At 44.3% G+C, this 14,652-nt stretch overlaps 1 protein-coding gene across 1 annotated transcript in view; it reads right to left on the minus strand.

Moving 5' to 3' along the window:
* The window catches only part of dnajc8 (DnaJ (Hsp40) homolog, subfamily C, member 8), a 46,950-nt gene that overhangs the window by 16,770 nt on the left and 15,528 nt on the right, over positions 1–14,652 (minus strand). The gene's annotated exons all lie outside the window — the stretch shown is intronic.

The raw sequence follows: 14,652 nt of genomic DNA on the forward strand, positions 1-14,652 counted from the left end.
TCACCAAGTTACATACAGTGTAATAGAGCTATCTAGTGGCAAAACAGAGAACTGCTGACTATACATTTAAAAAGGAAAAAGGTACAGAAACAATAAAAAGTCCTCGTCACAGATACACAAATATTTCCCCCCCCTTCCCCTCCCTGGTCTCCTGTAGATGCTGACCCCCAGCTGCAAGCAGTTCCGTAGGCACCAGTTGCTCTCCATTAACTAGCTAAATGCACGTCTTCATTGGGCAATCGAGACTGCAGGTACTGGCAGGCTATCGGACCGTAGGGGACCATCACACCCAAGTCTGATCCCAGCCTCTCCCGATAACCACATACGGGCACTTTCTCCACATTTAACAGACAGGGTTTCCCCCTTCCGGAGACGATAAACTATTTCAATAGTATTTGTTCTTTTAATCTCCTTGTGCTTAGAAAATGGTGTGGGACTTTGACATGTGATAACCGTTGCAACTTTATCGTTCTTAAAAGGATTGAGTCACAAAATCTACTAAAATAGGGAGACAATGATGAATTATTATTTGTGAAATAAAAACTATTGAGCTGCTGCATCATAAAAGTCAGCTCTAGTTATAAAGTTTAATTAGATTAAACAGTGGAAGAGTAAATACCCCTCATAAATCTGACATTCAAATAACTAAAACAGGAGGAATAAATTCGTTCTAGTGGATTTGTGGGTTGAAATTGCACTCGATGCTGGTAATAAATTAGTGCATCATGGCTAATATGGGACAGCTCCATTTCAACCCACTGATCCCAACACACTACTTTTAATTTAAAGTTGTTTAATGTGAACTATCTGTTCAGTTCAATTCAAATTGTGCAAAAAAACACATCTCCTGTACTGTTCTGGTAAAATTGCTCAAATCCAGCTTGTTGGATCAATTGACTATTTCTTCAAGCAAAATCTGATGACCACGCCAACAACTTGCATTTTATATAGCGCCTTTAACGTAGTAAAACGTCTCAAGGTGCTTCACAGGAACGATTAACAAAATTTGACACCGAGCCCCATAAGGAGATGACCAAAAGCTTGGTGAAAGAGGTAGATTTTAAGGAGCGTCATAAAGGAGAGAGGGGCAGCGAGGCGGAGAGGTTAAGGCAGGGAGTTCCAGAGCGTAGGACATCGGCAGCTGAAGGCGCGGCTGTCAATGGTGGAGCGATTAAAATCGGGGATGCTCAAGAGGCCAGAATTAGAAGAGTGTAGATATCTCGGGGGGGGGGGGGGGAGAGGTTGTGGGGCTGGAAGAGGTTACAGAGATATGGAGAGATGAGGCCACAGAGGGATTTGAAAACAAAAATGGGAATATTAAAAATCGAGGTGTTGCTTAGCCAGGAGCCAGTGTAGGTTAGCAAGCACAGGGGTGCTGGGTGAACAAGATTCAGTGCGAGTTAGGACACGGGCAGCAGATTTTTGGATGGCCTCAGGTTTACGGAGGGTAGGCCAGCCAGGAGTGTGTTGGAATATACAGGCAAGTGGAGTTGAGATAGAAGATCAGCCATGATCTCACTGAATGGCGGAGCAAGGTCAAGGGGCCGAATGGCCTGCACCTGCTCCTATTTTTTATGTTCTTATGTCAGACTACTTGTCCGACAAGTATAGAGGTAACAAAGGCATGGATGATGGAGGGGCCAAGTGAGGTAATGTTCTGGAGGTGGAAATAGGCGGTCTTAGTGATGCCGTAGATATGTGGACGGAAGCTTATCTTGTGGTCAAATGTGATATCAAGGTTCAAACAGTGTGGTATAGCCTTAGACAATTGCCAGGGAGAGGGATGGAGTTCGCGGCAGGGACCGAAGATGGTGGCTTCGGTCTTCCCAATATTTAGTTGGAATAAATTTCTGTTCATCCAGCACTAGATGTCGGACAAGTAGTCTGACATAAGAACTTAAAAAAATAGGAGCAGGAGTAGGCCATTTGGCCCCTCAAGCCTGCTCTGCCATCTTCTATCTTAACTCCACTTGCCTGTACTAGCCCATAACCCTTGATTCCCTTAATATCCAAAAATCTATCAATCTCTGTCTTGAATATACTCAAAGACTGAGCTTCCACAGTCCTCTGGGGTAGAGAATTCTAAAGATTCACCACCCTGTGAAGAAAGTTCTCCTCATCTCAGTCCTAAATGGCCGACCCCTTATTCTGATACTGTAACCCCTGGTTCTAGACTCTCCAGCCAGAGAAAACATCCTCCCTTCATCTACCCTGTCAAGCTCTGTAAGAATTTTATATGTTTCAATGAGATCACCTCTCATTCTTCTAAACTCTAGAGAATATAGGCTGAGTCTGTTCAATCTCTCCTCATAGGTTAATCCCCCTCATCCTAGGAATCAGTCTGGTGAACCTTCATTGCACTCCCTCTATGGCAAGTATATCCTTCCTCAGGTAAGGAGACCAAAACTGTCCAAAATACTCCAGGTGTGGTCTCACCAGGGCCCTATATAATTGCAATTGAGAGACACTGAAGGGGTCGAGAGGGGTAGTGGAGAGGTAGCGCTGGGTGTTGTCAGTGTACATGTGGAAACTGACGCTGTGTTTTCGGATAATGTCGCCAAGGGGCACCATGTAGATGAGAAATAGGAGGGGGCCAAGGATAGATAATTAGGGGATCCCAGAAGTAACAATGCAAGAGCAGGAAGAGAAGCTGTTGCAGGAGATTCTCTGGCTTCGATGAGATGGATAAGAATGGAACCAGGCGAGTGCAGTCCCACCCAGCTGGACAATGGTGGAGAGGCGTTGGAGGAGGATGGTATGGTCAACCGTGTCAAAGGTGGCAGACAGGTCGAGAAGGAGGAGGTTGGATAATTTACCTTTGTCACAGTCACAGAGGATGCCATTTGTGACTTTGACGAGAGCCATTTCGGTGCTGTGTCCGAGGCGAAAACCTGATTGGAGGGATTCAAACACGGATTTCCGGGAAAGATGGGCATGGATTTGGGAGGTGACTATGCATAGATCTCAAATTAACAGGAGTAGATTTTATTTGATACTCTGGATCCCAACATCATTAGCATGTGTGGTCCCAGGACTTCCTGTCAAACTAGTTGAACTGGAGACTCGAGTTCCATTAGAGAGGAAGGTAGGGATATCCTGAATATAAATCAAAGGATAAGACATTACAATATTGAAATCATTCAATGTATACTGTGATGGATAACCTTCAACAAAACGGAGCCCCATTATTATAAACCTACATATGAAGAAACTTAACATAAGTGGTGATGGAGGATAGTCCATCCCAGTGTTGACAAAAGACTTAATGTATAGGTACATGAAAAAAAAAACAGCACTTCAGCCTAAATGCTCTAACGTTGTAGGAATGCTTCCCACAATTCATCACCTCAAAGTGTTCTCACCATTACCACGATCAGATGTGTGACTACCAGTACTTTATAAAAGGTTATACAACACTACAAACGTTTTGGAAAGATAAATTCCACAAGTACTGTTGGGCTTTACTCATAGTTCAGGCGGACATACAGGTCGTCCTGCACATGAATAAATAATATCTTGCTACACTAGACGGGTTAGGTGTAAGGATTAAGTCTAATGCAGGGTTGACAATCATTTCAAGCAAGTGAGAATACAAAGTTTTAATAACAATATGCTATCTCATCTATTAGCACAGGGATTCTCAATGGGGGTCCGCGGCCTCCTAGGGGTCAGAGAGAAGATTTCAGGGGGGTCCACCAGTAGGCATAAGCATCAGTAGTCTCCCCTGTATACTGAGACAAGCGGAAGCGTCTCAGTGATACAAACACGATGCATGCACAGGCAGTTCAAGCTCTTACTGTTGGATACCATGTTTAGACAAATGCCTGTGCATGGCCCGAGGTAGCGAGGGTCCTTTCAACCCCATTGTAATGATGCCACTTCAGTGCACATTCTGAATTAACATCGGCACTAGCAGAGAGAGAGATCTGCTGACCTGGGCCCGGGGGGGGGGGGGGGGGGGGGGTACTACATGAAAGGGCCGTCGGCATTTGAAATGCAACAAGTTGTCTCCTGTTTTGACTTGGATCCTTCCATTTCGGTGTTGAGAAATAAACAAGTTCCTTCTGTTGCTGCTTCCTGACATGAGCTCACCAGGTACACTCAAGACCAGCCACCGAGACACTGGCCAGCTATCATGGAGACCTAGTTTACATTTTTTTTTTTACAAGCGGTATCCCAGCTGTTGGGCTTGGCGGATCCAGCACGTTTACCTTACAATCGCCGCCGGCTGCACAAAACCCACACGCCAGGAGACGGCAGCAACTAAAATGGCAAGAAACCCCAATAGAAAAGCAGCTGCTTGGACTGAACCAGGTGCAGAGGGTAGGGAGGTGTTCAACGGGTAAGAGGCAAAGAAATAAAATCGGACGATGCATGAAATACACCGATCCCTGGTGAAAAGGAGTCAGGTTAATGCATGGGCAGCTGAACCTTCATCACAACTCGAAGATGGACAAAGCATTTCATCGGACTAAACACAACCAGACGACAGGGGTTGGGACGGCAGGGCGGAAAATGACCCATTTATCCCGATGCTCTGTTTTCTGTTAGTTCATTCAAACAAACAACTATTTTGGTGGTCAGTGTATCATGGAGGAGCAGATAATACACTGACCACCAAAACCGTTGTTCGTTTGAATGAACTAATAGAAAACAGAGAGTCGGGATAAATGGGTCATTTTTCAGTTGGCAAACAGTAAGTAGTGGGATGCCGCAGGGATCAGTGCTGGGGCCTCAACTATTTACAATCTATATTAATGACTTGGATGAAGGGACCAAGTGTAATTTAGCCAAGTTTGCTGATGATACAAAGATGGGTGGGAAAGCAAATTGTGAGGAGGACACAACAAATCTGCAAAGGGATATAGACAGGCTAAGTGAGTGGGCAAAAATTTGGCAGATTGAATATAATGTGGGAAAATGTGAGGTTATCCACTTTGGCAGGAAAAATAGAAAAGCAAATTATAATTTAAATGGAGAAAAATTGCAAAATGCTTCAGTACAGAGGGATCTGGGGGTCCTTGTACATGAAACACAAGAAGTTAGTATGTAGGTACAGCAAGTGATCAGGAAGGCAAATGGAATGTTGGCCTTTATTGCAAGGGGGGTAGAGTATAAAAGCAGAGAAGTCCTGCTACAACTGTACAGGGTATTAGTGAGGCCACACCTAGAGTACTGCATACAGTTTTGGTCTCCATATTTAAGGAAGGATATACGTGCATTGGTGGCTGTTCAGGTTGATTCCAGAGATGAGGGGGTTGACTTATGAAGATAGGCTGGGCCTATACTCATTGGGAGTTCAGAAGAATGAGAGGTGATCTTATCGAAACATAAGATAATGAGGGGGCTCGACAAGGTGGATGTAGAGAGGATATTTCTACTCATAGGGGAAACTAAAACTAGGGGACAGTCTCAGAATAAGGGGGCCGCCCATTTAAAACAGAAATGAGGAGGAATTTATTCTCGGAGAGGGTTGTATATCTGTGGAATTCTCTGCCCCAAAGAGCTGTGGAGGCTGGGTTACTGAATATATTTAAGGGGGAGATAGACAGATCTTTGAGCGATAAGGGAGTAAAGGGTTATGAGGAGTGGGCGGGGAAGTGGAGCTAAGTTCATGGTCAGATCAGCCATGATCTTATTAAACGGCAGAGCAGGTTCGAGGGGCCAAATGGCCTACTCCTGCTCCTATTTGTTATGTTCTTGTGGCAATAAAAATGCAAAAGAGAAGTTGTGAAAATAGTTGAGTAAGGCTCGGGGATGATGCACGCAAAATGGAGGTGAAGCAAAGAGGCGAGAAAATAGGGAAAATGACCTCAGACTCGGAAGCTGTGTGTTCATGGCCATGAGCTTCTGACGGATGGATAAGTCTAGTCCTTTGAGATCTCGCCAACTATTTGCGAAAGGGGTGGGGAGGAGTAACGAGGGGGGCTACTAAAGGATTTATAGGGATGAGGTTGGGTGGTTCAAGTTGCTCAGGCCCTGTTTTTTTCTCCATTTCTCTCGTGCCATCCGCCTCCGCCATTACTGGTACTGCTAATTCAAGTCATTTTGGGGTTTGGTATCGAAATAAAGGAGAAATTCTGTTTCTGAAATGGAGGACATGGACCTGGAATTTCAGTACAGTCCAAGCAAGTGTGCACTGCACAGGCCTGTAGTGAGCACAGCAAGTGTGCACTGCACGGGCCTGTAGTGAGCACAGCGAGTGTGCACAGGATGGGCCTGTAGTGAGCACTCCGAGTGTGCACAGGACAGGCCTGTAGTGAGCACAGCGAGTGTGTACAGGATGGACCTGTAGTGAGCACTCCGAGTGTGCACAGGACAGGCCTGTAGTGAGCACTGCCCACTCTCCATGTACAGGACGGGCCTGAAGTGAGCACTGTGCCTGTTACTCCTGGTTCAATTCCTGTCAAGCAAAAGGTTGATGAGATGGAGTAGGTGGGCACATAATGTACATTTAGGATAAAAACAGGAACTTCTGGGAACGTTCAGCAGGTCAGGCAGCAACTGTGGAGACAGAAACAGAGTTAATGTTTCAAGTCGATGACCTTCATCAGACCTGAATCGCTTACTCTGTTTCTCTCTCCAGATGCAGCCTAACCTGCTGAGTGTTTCCAGCATTTTCTGTTTATATTTCAGATTTCCAGCATCCACAGTATTTTGCTTATGTAAAGTTAGGACTTACATAGAAACATAGAAAATAGGTGCAGGAGTCGGCCATTCGGCCCTTCGAGCCTGCACCGCCATTCAATATGATCATGGCTGATCATTCACCTCAGTACCCCTTTCCTGCTTTCTCTCCATACCCCTTAGCCGTAAGGGCCATATCTAACTCCCTCTTGAATATATCCAATGAACTGGCCTCAACAACTCTCTGCGGAACAGAATTCCACAGGTTAACTCTCTGAGTGAAGAAGTTTCTCCTCATCTCGGTCCTAAATGGCTTACCCCTTATCCTTAGACTGTGATCCCTCGTTCTGGACTTCCCCAACATCGGGAACATTCTTCCTGCATCTAACCTGTCCAGTCCCGTCAGAATTTTATATGTTTCTATGAGATTTGCTTTCTTAACCGCCTGCTGCACCTGCATGCCAACCTTCAATGACTGATGTACCATGACACCCAGGTCTCTTTGCACCTCCCCTTTTCCTAATCTGTCACCATTCAGATAATAGTCTGTCTCTCTGTTTTTACCACCAAAGTGGATAACCTCACATTTATCCACATTATACTTCATCTGCCATGCATTTGCCCACTCACCTAACCTATCCAAGTCGCTCTGCAGCCTCACAGCATCCTCCTCGCAGCTCACACTGCCACCCAACTTAGTGTCATCCGCAAATTTGGAGATACTACATTTAATCCCCTCTCATTCTTCTAAACTCCAGTGAATACAGGCCCAGTCGATCCAGTCTCTCCTCATATGTCAGTCCTGCCATCCCGGGAATCAGTCTGGTGAACCTTCGCTGCACTCCCTCAATAGCAAGAACGTCCTTCCTCAGATTAGGAGAACAAAACTGAACACAATATTCCAGGTGAGGCCTCACCAAGGCCCTGTACAGCTGCAGCAAGACCTCCCTGCTCCTATACTCAAATCTCCGAGCTATGAAGGCCAACATGCCATTTGCCTTCTTCACCACCTGCTGCACCTGCATGCCAACCTTCAATGACTGATGTACCATGACACCCAGGTCTCGTTGCACCTCCCCTTTTCCTAATCTGCCGCCATTCAGATAATATTCTGCCTTCGTGTTTTTGCCACCAAAGTGGATAACCTCACATTTATCCACATTATACTGCACCTGCCATGCATTTGCCCATTCACCTAACCTGTCCAAGTCACCCTGCAGCCTCTTAGCATCCTCCACACAGCTCACACCGCCACCCAGTTTAGTGTCATCTGCAAACTTGGAGATATTACACTCAATTCTTTCATCTAAATCATTAATGTATATTGTAAATAGTTGGGGTCCCAGCACTGAACCCTGCTGCACCCCACTAGTCACTGCCTGCCATTCTGAAAAGGACCCATTTATCCCGACTCTCTGCTTCCTGTCTGCCAAGCAGTTCTTTATCCTCGTCAATACATTACTCCCAATACCATGTGCTTTAATTTTGCACACCAATCTCTTGTGTGGGACCTTGTCAAAAGCCTTTTGAAAGTCCAAATACACCACATCCACTGGTTCTTCCTTGTCCACTCTACTAGTTACATCCTCAAAAAATTCTCGAAGATTTGTCAAGCATGATTTCCCCTTCATAAATCCATGCTGACTTGGACCGATCTTGTCACTGCTTTCCAAATGCGCTGCTATTTCATCTTTAATAATTGATTCCAACATTTTCCCCACTACTGATGTCAGGCTAACCGGTCTATAATTACCTGTTTTCTCTCTCCCTCCTTTTTTAAGAAGTGGTGTTACATTAGCTGTCCTCCAGTCCATAGGAACTGATCCAGAGTCGATAGACTGTTGGAAAATGACCACCAATGCATCCACTATTTCTAGGGTCACTTCCTTAAGCACTCGGGGATGCAGACTATCAGGCCCTAGGGATTTATCGGCCTTCAATCCCATCAATTTCCTTAACACAATTTCCTGATTAATAAGGATTTCCCTCAGTTCCTCCTTCTCGCTAGACCCTCGGACCCTTCGTACTTCCGGAACGTTATTTGTGTCTTCCTTCGTGAAGATAGAACCAAAGTATTTGTTCAATTGGTCTGCCATTTCTTTGTTCCCCATTATGAATTTACCTGATTCTGACTGTAAGGGATCTACATTTGTCTTCACTAATCTTTTTCTCTTCACATATCTATAGAAGCTTTTGCAGTCAGTTTTTATGTTGCCAGCAAGCTTCCTCTCATACTCTATTTTCCCCCTCCTAATTAAACCCTTTGTCCTCCTCTGCTGAATTCTAAATTTCTCCCAGTCCTCAGGTTGCTGCTTTTTCTGGCCAATTTATATCCCTCTTCCTTGGATTTAACACTATCCCTAATTTCCCTTGGTAGCCACGGTTGAGCCACCTTCCTGGTTTTATTTTTACTCCAGACAGGGATGTACAATTGTTGAAGTTCATCCATGTGATCTTTAAATGTCTGCCATTGCCTAGCCACCGTCAACCCTTTAAGTATCATTCGCCAGTCTATTCTAGCCAATTCACGTCTCATACTATCAAAGTTACCTTTCCTTAAGTTCAGGACCCTAGTCTCTGGATTAACCATGTCACTCTCCATCTTAATAAAGAATATTACCATATTATGGTCACTCTTCCCCAAGGGGCCTCGCACTACAAGATTGCTAATTAATCCTTTCTCGTTGCACATCACCCAGTCTAGGATGGCCAGTACTCTAGTTAGTTCCTCAACATATTGGTCTAGAGAATCATCCCTGTTACACTCCAGGAAATCCTCCTCCAACGTACTACCACCAGTTTGGTTAGCCCAATTTATATGTAGATTAAAGTCGCCCATGATAACTGCTGTACCTTTCTTGCATGCATCCCTAATTTCTTGTTTGATGCTGTCCCCAACCTCACTGCTACTGTTTGGTGGTCTGTACACAACTCCCACTAGCGTTTTCTGCCCTTTGGTATTCCACAGCTCTACCCATACAGATTCCACATCATCCAGGCTAATGTCCCTCCTTACTATTGCGTTAATTTCTTCTCTAGCCAACAACTCTACCCCACCTCCTTTTCCTTTCTTTCTATCCTTCCTGAAAGTTGACTTAATAAATTCCTTTTTACGTAAGGTGTAATAGAACTATTATTAACTAATATTCATCTGGAAAATATTCTTGTCTTGTGATACAGGGAGGCCACGGAATTTTTATAGCATGGGAGGGAGGACCTTGGAAGGAAAAAAGGTTGAGAACCCGTCAGCAGACTATTAACACAGACCGGCTGCAGCGGGATGGTAATATGTCTATCATTTCTGAGAGATGGGATAAAATATATTTAAAATATTCCCCTCAATGCATGCCTCTTGCAAGTGCTGTGCAATCAAAATGTACAAATATACAAAATGTACCCCAGAGGGCCGTGGAGGCTTAATCTTTGAGTATATTCAAGACAGAGATCGATAGATTTTTGGATATTAAGGGAATCAAAGGATATGAGGACAGTGCGGGAAAGTGGAGTTGAGGTCGAAGATCAGTCATCATCTCAGTGAATGGCCGACTCCTGCTCCTAATTTTTGTGTTATTAGCTTCATAGAATATATATGTGTGAATGGACACCTAAATGTAGTGGTCTCACAACATATATGAATGTAGACTTAAATTGAATGTGTTATTGCAGAAAAAAACCTGGAATATAATATAGGGCAAATTGGAAACATACAGGTCTTGCCTCATTTGATTGCGATAATCAGCTTGGTAAAAGTACAAGAGTGAAACACATTCATAACATGCTTTGTCAAGAAAGGTCATCTCATGCCATCAAAATGGACTCTGACATTCGGAACAGAACATTCTGATTCGACAGCTCTTGTTCAAGGCAAATATCAGTACGTACCCTTGATTCCAGCTTTATTTTCCTGTTCAAGGTCTACTGTGGGCAAAATCAGGAGCAGGAGTCGGTCATTTTGCCCCTCAAGCCTGCTCCGCCTTTCACTGAGATCATGGCTGATCTTCGACCTCAACTCCACTTTCCTGCACGATCCCCATATCCCTTGATTCCCTTAATATCCAAAAATCTATCGATCTCTGTCTTGAATATACTCAAAGACTGAGCCTCCACAGCCCTCTGGGGCACTCCTGCTGAGGAGATCTGCCATCTGGCATTCCCAGCTAACTGTCTGGCAAGTAGCGATTCCCCATTGTCTCTCTATGAATTTAACAACTGTCCTATGTACCCATATTACAGTGGCATGAACTGGTTGGGCTGAATGGCCTGTTTCTGTGCTGCATATTCTATGTAAGTCTATGAAACATAAGAAATAGGAGCAGGAGTCGACCATTTGGCCCCTCGAGCCTGCTCCACTATTCAATAAGATCACGGCTGATCTGATCTTGGGCACAGCTCCACTTCCCTGCCCGCTCCCCATAACCCTTCACTCCCTTATCGTTCAAAATCTGTCTATCTCCACCTTAAATATATTCAATGACCCAGCCTCCACAGCTCTCCAGGGCAGAGAATTCCACAGATTTCAATCCTTTGAGAGAAGAAATTCCTTCTCATCTCAGTTCTAAATGACTCTTGTTCTGAAACTATGCCCCCTAGTTCTAGATTCCCCCACGAGGGGAAACATCCTCTCTGCATCTACCCTGTCGAGTCCCCTCAACATCTTATGTTTCAATAAGATCACCTCTCATTCTTCTGAACTCAAATGAGTATAGGCCCAACCTGCTCAAACATTCTTCATACGTCAACTCCTTCAGCTCAGGAATCAACCTAGTGAACCTGCTCTGAACTGCCTCCAATGCAAGTGTATCCCTTCTTAAATAAGGAGACCAAAACTCTAGCTGCGGTCTCACCAATACCCTGCAGCACGACTTCCCTGCTTTTATACTCTATCCCCCTTGCAATAAAGGCCAATATTCCATTTGCCTTCCCGACTACTTGCTGTACCTGAATACTAACTTTGTGTGTTTCATGCACAAGGACCCCCAGATCCCTCTGTACTGCAGCATTTTGTAATCTCTTGCCATTAAAATAATGATTTTGTTTTATTTTTCCTGCCAAAGTGGATAACCTCACACTTTCCCACATTATACTCCATCTGCCAAATGTTTGCCCACTCACTTAGCCTGTCTATATCCCTTTGCAGATTCTATGTATCCTCCTCACAACTTGCTTTCCCACCCATCTTTGTATCATCAGCAAACTTGGCTACATTACACTCAGTCCCTGTATCCAAGTCATTAATATAGATTGTAAATAGTTGAGGCCCCAGCACCGATCCCTGCGGCACCCCACTAGATACTGATCACCAACCAGAAAATGAACCATTTATCCCGACTCTTGATTTCTGTTAGCCAATCCTCTATCCATGCTAATATATTATCCCCAACCCCATGAGCTCTTATCTTGTGCAGTAACCTTTTACATGAAACCACAGAATAGTCATGTTAGAACCTACCCAGAATGCTGAAGGGTTTGGCTAAGCAACATGATGCAATAAGTTGAGACACTGATTAGGTTAGGGCCTTGGGCAGGTACGATAAAGGTCATGAAGGACGTCAAAAACAACTCCATATAAGGAAAGGCACAAGTGACAGGAATGTTCTAAGATTTTGAGTTTAACAGCTCGAGTTAGAGACCAGGACAGAAGACCATCCGAGGGTTACGGTCTCGATCCAAAGCGGGAACGGGTAATGTTGCTTCCTTCTTTGGAACGCTATTGCTTAAACACAGCGTGTCCATAAATGTGCAGTCAATTGGTGTCAATGCCGAATTAATCTACAGAAGCGGTTGTGAGAACAATGGTCACAGGGATAAAAGGAGCGGTTGCAGTCATTGACTGAAGGCTGCAGTTTCGGCAAGGTGAGGTTTGAGAGAAAGGCCGCCATCGATTAATGGAACATAAGTGCATTGCTCAGCTGAAAACGCCCAGCCCGCTGCGAGGAGGCGGTTCGTGGAGAAAAGCGCAAATGTAGACCCAACGGGCTGAATGGTCCGTTTCTGCGCTGCGACATTCTATGGGTGAACTACGGCAGGGTGTAAAATGGGCAGCGGCTCGTTTCACACTCCCCCTGACTTTCGTTTCCGCTGAAGCCGTTTTCTGTCCGACGTTAAAAGTGAACATTTTCCCCAACGATTCTAGAGCGCAGAAGGTTCTGGCTGCTGGACATGTGTCTCGATACCACCCATGGGCCAACTCTGAGGCACTGACAGCTGGTAAAAGCACTGCACCCGATTCCGCTGGAACTATGATGTGGGCAGGCGTAATGCCCGTTTGAGAAGGGGTGTCCAACCCATGGGCCACTACCCAATTTCAAATGGGCTAGGAAGGAGCTCCAAATGGGGAAATTTGCTCCAAAAATCCAATGAGCTCCTGTATCCAGCACTGCTGCTCTCGCACTCAAGTAGGGGCCTGCCTCAGCAACCAGCCGCACCCCCCCCCCAATCACGTGACTCTCAGATGCCCCCCACCCACCAACAAAGCATAAGGTCGTGTCTCCAGCACCACTTCCCACCAACCCCAATGGAATGTCCTCAGATTGAAAAGGAGAGAACAGAGAGAAAGAAGGAGAAAATAAGTAAAGGAGAAAGAGAGTTACATCATAGATGAAAAGAATGGCTTCTGACACAAAATATTCAACTGTTAATTTATTTTAAAATGTTACCAGGTGCAAGGTTTGCTTTAATAAATTATAGAATTCATTTTAATTTAATAAAAAAAAATACTAAATGACTAAGTGGAGATCACAGGGACCGACCTATCCGAATGGAATACTAGCTCACCAATGGGTGATTGCACTGTGGGATTGGCATTGAACGAGAGATTAGGTTTGAATTCTGAAGTGTATTAAATTAGCTAGTCTCATGTTAGAGATGCAACTATTAGCATCCCTGTGGTGGGGAAAGGAGCCAGCGGACATGGCCAAGGATCCCACAGCCAATCACGATCCAGCAGGCAATGTCAGAGGTCAGGGGAGATTGCACTGGGCTCAGCTGTAATTGTCCGATTTGAATAGTCCACACTCACTCACTATACAGACTCTCGTACAAAAAAGTCACCTGGGCTAAACACCAAATTCAAGATCTGTGCCCAGCATTCGTCACTGTATTTGAGGCAGGAAGAGAAAAGAAAAGAAAAACTGAAGTGAATGGCATAACAGTTAACAAAGTGTACTTCGATGGTTAAGACGTGGGTTGTTTTAAAAAACATCAGATAAATGTTAGAAGCAATAAACATTCATATTGAATTTTGTCTCCATATCCTCAAAATACCTTGTGTTCTATATTTAACTTGAATTTATTTATAGGAAGTTCCCCATCTTTTTGGGAAACAAAAACCACAGATGATTGTCCCGCAATAGTGAAACGCTTTGGTGTAGTGCGAGGACTTGAATTTGCTACTCCTTTCACTCCGTTTTCCTACTCTTTGCTTTTTAGAAATTCTCTTTTTCTGAATCTGCACCATCAAAAAATTAATTCGCACCAGGGATAATTGCTCTATTATTTGACTTTTGCTGGGTGTCCTCAAATTACCTCTCACTTTTTGAAAATCATCTCTTGTTTGAGCCTTCTGTTGACAATGTGGAAAACTGTGAATACCGACGCCAAATGCTATTGCACGAAATTGGATTCGGTGTTGTACCAACAGCGTAGAAGTTCTTGTGGCACAATCTAATGGCAACAAACCAAATTCCGAAACACTATATTTTACATTAGTCCAAGCATGCTAAATGTACTACTTAATCTAGAAGGCGCACAAGCTTATACTCACATGACCAAGCTATTAAGACATTCTAAACTTTTAATTCATTAACAATTAACAAGGTAGGTTAATTGCTAAAAAGACTGCAAGGCTGTTGAAAATTTAGTGAATACATAACGCACAGTAAATATTTGTTCATGTCAGCATGATGGTGCCATAGGAACAAAATGGGAACAAAAACAGAGGGGAAGGAGAGTACATAGAAAATATGTGCAGGAGTAGGCCATTCGGCCCTTCGAGCCTGCACCACCATTCAATATGATCATACAACC

Source organism: Pristiophorus japonicus, chromosome 14 (assembly GCF_044704955.1).
Source record: "Pristiophorus japonicus isolate sPriJap1 chromosome 14, sPriJap1.hap1, whole genome shotgun sequence".
Classification (NCBI taxonomy): Eukaryota; Metazoa; Chordata; class Chondrichthyes; family Pristiophoridae; genus Pristiophorus; species Pristiophorus japonicus.